The following is a 3,948-nucleotide window of genomic DNA, read 5'->3' on the forward strand; positions in this document are numbered from 1 at the left end:
TATTTCATTTAGAGACCACAGCAATTAGCCCTTAATGAATAGTACACAGCGACATATAAGGGAGTTATTTCTCCACATCGTTTATTTGCCAAATCACAAAAGGCGACATTTTCATTCTGCTGATTGAAAATGATTCTCGGGATTTCTTCCGAAGGCCTCTTAAGTAATTGCATTGTGAGACTTAAAAATAAATAAATAAAAATAAAGGGAAGAACATTAATTGCTTTTAATATCTACAGTCTAATTTTGGCAAAGCTTAGTACACTAATAGCTCTGAATCTCACGCCATACAACAATGGATTAAAAATAGAAGGCTCATCGTGGTGGATATATTTAGAGGCTGATGTTTTTATTTTATAATTTTAGGAGAGATTTGTTCCCCGGCACATTGTTACTCCTCCCTGGGAACTGACATGGGGTGTTTTTCTAGAGGACTCGTGGGTGGGGTGACTGTGAAGTTATTGCCAAAGGAAAATGACAATATTTATCCTGAAGGTGAGACAAGAGACAGAACTGTTCCACTGTCAAGGCTGTGAAGGACAAAGGAACGGCTCTCCTTGTATGGTCTGCCTCCAAGCTTCTGAAGAGAAGGAGAAATTATTTTTAAAAAGGTAGGTGGGTTCTAGAACTATTTTTACATGCTTGAAAATATTATTCCTTATCTTTGAGACTCCGTTTCCTTATCTGCTCGTTACATGGAGGAAGGAAAGCCAGGAAATATTGACTCTGCTGAACAAACCCTACCATCACCTGGGTGCTGTTAAACCTCAGGATTCCCGGGTTCCACGTGGCATCTACAGAGGTGGAATTTCCAAGGAAAGGGGCTCGGGAGTCCACCCTTCGTGAAAGCGTGCTAGATGATCCTGAGTATCTTATAACTCTGGTAAACACTTTCTCGGGGATCTTTGGGCTTCTCAATTCCACAACTGTTAACAGGTCAAGGCCAGCCATGCTGTAAAGCAGGGCATTGTGGGAGAGGACAGGGGCTCCCGATGTGGGGCCCCTTGAGGAAATCTCAGGTCCCCAGCCTAAGAAAGCTCTTCCAACCAGTCTACCACAGTGCTGCAAACGTCCCCATCGAGGTCACAATTCACCTTTCAATGTGACTCAGAATGAGCAAGGTTATGCTGAAATAAATTTCAAGGCTTAAGATGGAGGCACTCCTGCCCTGGGTGCCACGTTAGCAAACTGAAACTTAGAGAACTTTTGTGTCACTGTAAATGCTCCGCTTGACCAGAAACACAGTCTCCTCAGTCAGCCAACCCCCAAAGGACAGGCCGACTCTGGGCTCTATCTTACTTCCTTGTTCCTTATTCTTTATCCCATAAGAGCTTCCTGCCATCTGCACCATTCCGCAGTCGTCTGGGCCCTTGGGAATGGAGACCGCCTGCTGCATGACGTGTAAAATAAAGTTCGTTTGTACCACCTCAATTCTCTCCTTTAACCATTCTTAACAGTTGTAAGGAGCGGGACTAAGGAAAAGCAAGTTTTCACAAGGACTGGAAAGACAGTCAGCTGAGGATGGGGAAGGCAGAGGTCCCCATGGGGAGAGGGTGCTCAGTGGGGTACAGCACAGAGACAGATGAACAGACAATCTGAATATCATGATCGCACCCCCTTCTGTGCTGTAAATCCCTGAGTGATGCTGGGGGTCCTTCCTCTTTCAGGGCTACAGATGGTCCAGCTAGAAGATGAAAGGGTTGAACAAGACACCAAGGACCCCTTCAGCTTCCAACATTACCGCTCATAACACTTGGCAGCCTTGCTGAGGGCTGGTCCTGACTTCGGCTTGGGTAGTCTAACCTAATTCAGCCTTGTCCTTGTCATAAGTGCCTGGGTAGAGCCCTTGGTTTGGCCTTCTAGTGAATTCCACATGGGTGTAACGGGAGCAGGGCTAATCCAGGACGGCCAGTGCTAAAGTCACTTCCAGGTACTCTAGGAATTATCACAGTCTTAAAAACTGAAAAATAAGGGAGGTTTTTCCTCCCAATGTCCGGGTCTTTCTAAATGAAGAAAGATTACGAACAGCCTAGTATAAATACTGTCATCAGAAACCAACCCACTTTTAAACATTTGAATCTTTTACTGCCGTTTAACCTTTTTCCCTTCCCTCTCACAAGCTCTCTGGTAGGACATAGTCCAGATACGCACCTAGCACCTTATTTGGCACACAGCAGGTGTTCAATATGTGTCAGGTGAACTAATCGATACAGTAATAATTTATTTAATGTTCCACCTCTGAATACTGTCTGTGTATTTTGTCATTTAATCTTCATAACCATATTTGAGGTAGGTGGGTAGAGGTGAAGTGGTGTCTCATTGTGGTTTTCATTTGCATTTCCCCAGTGACTACAGATATTGAGCATCCTTCCATGTGCTTATTTGTGTGTCTTCTTCAGAGAAATATCTATTCAAGTCCTTTGCCCATTTTCAAATCAGTTGTGGCTTTTTTGTTGTTGTTGAGTTGTGGGAGCTCTTTACATATTCTGGATTTTAATCCCTTATCAGATAGGTGATTTGCAGTCTCATTCCATGGGTTACCTTTTCACTCTGTTGATGGTGTCCTTTAATGCACAGGAATTTTTAAGTTTGATTATCAATTTGTCTATTTTTTTCTTTCGTTGCCTGTGCTTTTGGTGTTATTTCCAACATTGCTTGAGTGCTTTTGGTGTGGTCCAATTTGGGAACCATGAATCTGGCTCATAGTCTAAACTTAAAAAAAAAAAAAGAACAGTGTAAGCCTTACCTTGCTCTTTTTTTTTTGTTTTTCCAAACAAAAACTCACTCAGAAAACCTATTTGTAAAAGAAAAAAGTGCTTGGATGAACAATTTCCCTCCAGATGAGTAACTGATCCCCAACCCACCAATCTCCCAGCAGTAACTCCTGAAGAACCTCTGCAGGTTGACAAAACATTGATCCAGTGATCTAACCCCCTACTTGTTTAGATGGGGACACTGAGTCCTAGGGAAGGAAAATGAGTTTCTGGAAGTGGACGTCTCTCTGTGGTCCTCTGTCCGGAGGCAGCTGAGAAGATCTGTGGAGATGGCCAGAGACCGTCATCAGCCACGGTTGATGGAGTGTGAGCCCCTTGATTGTCAGCTGGTCAAGATGACCAGTTAGTGTAGAGATCAGTGAGGAAGATGTTTCTGTGTGTCTGAAGAGCTTGGAAATGAAAGCACAATGCTCAGTTAAAATAAGTTCTCTATCTTTTAAAGGAAAAACCACTCAAGTTTAACTAGGTAATTAATTAACTCACAAGTAGGTCCAAAGTGGGACCGATTACTAAACAATGACTAATGATAAAGAATAAACCCTGAAGGGACGCGATGATCCGAAGATGAAACAGTTTCAGCTTGGAATCCTATTACACTTCTATTTCAATATAAATAAGCTGACACCAGAAGCAAACGATTAACCCCAAAGCCGCTGGCTGTTCATTAGCTAAGGAATAATTTTACATTTCATTATTATTCGCGTTGGCTAAATTTCCATTAAAACCAATTTGGTAAACCGGCCTTCTGATGGGCTTGAAATTAAAAGGAGGAAGAGAAGGCAGGAAGGGGACAAACCAGATGCCATCATTTGAGCATCTAGGGACGGAAAACTCATGGGGCCAGAGTGCCACTTTAATTAAAGATAGTGTCTCAATTCACTTTCAGAATGAGCCTCCGGAAAGTGCCTGGGAAATTTTCCCTGGCCAGGGCATCTGGCTCGTTCACCGAGCCTGCGATTTCAGTTGCTGGGATTTCTGATCGACTGGAGGAAGGGCCGGCTCCGTCTCGGGTCGGCTTCCCGCACCCCCAGCTCTCGGCTGAGTGGTCTCCAGCGGAGGAGAAGGGGCCCCGGAGCTCCTCAAATACAGCATCCCGGGACCTGGACAGTGCTTCATTCTTTACGCCATTACTCAGGCTAAAGAATATTTATTTAACATAGAAAAGTGACCAAAA

General features: G+C 43.7%; 1 long non-coding RNA gene across 1 annotated transcript; it reads left to right on the plus strand.

The window, feature by feature from the left end:
* Nucleotides 1-287: 287 nt before the first annotated feature.
* LOC123281506 (uncharacterized) lies at nucleotides 288-1,429 on the plus strand. The gene is made up of 3 exons (XR_006521059.2): nucleotides 288-611; nucleotides 702-883; nucleotides 1,330-1,429. It is a non-coding gene; the product is annotated as an uncharacterized lncRNA (long non-coding RNA).
* The last annotated feature ends 2,519 nt before the right edge of the window (nucleotides 1,430-3,948 follow it).

The sequence above is a fragment of the Equus asinus genome, chromosome 28 (assembly GCF_041296235.1).
Source record: "Equus asinus isolate D_3611 breed Donkey chromosome 28, EquAss-T2T_v2, whole genome shotgun sequence".
Taxonomy (NCBI): Eukaryota; Metazoa; Chordata; class Mammalia; order Perissodactyla; family Equidae; genus Equus; species Equus asinus.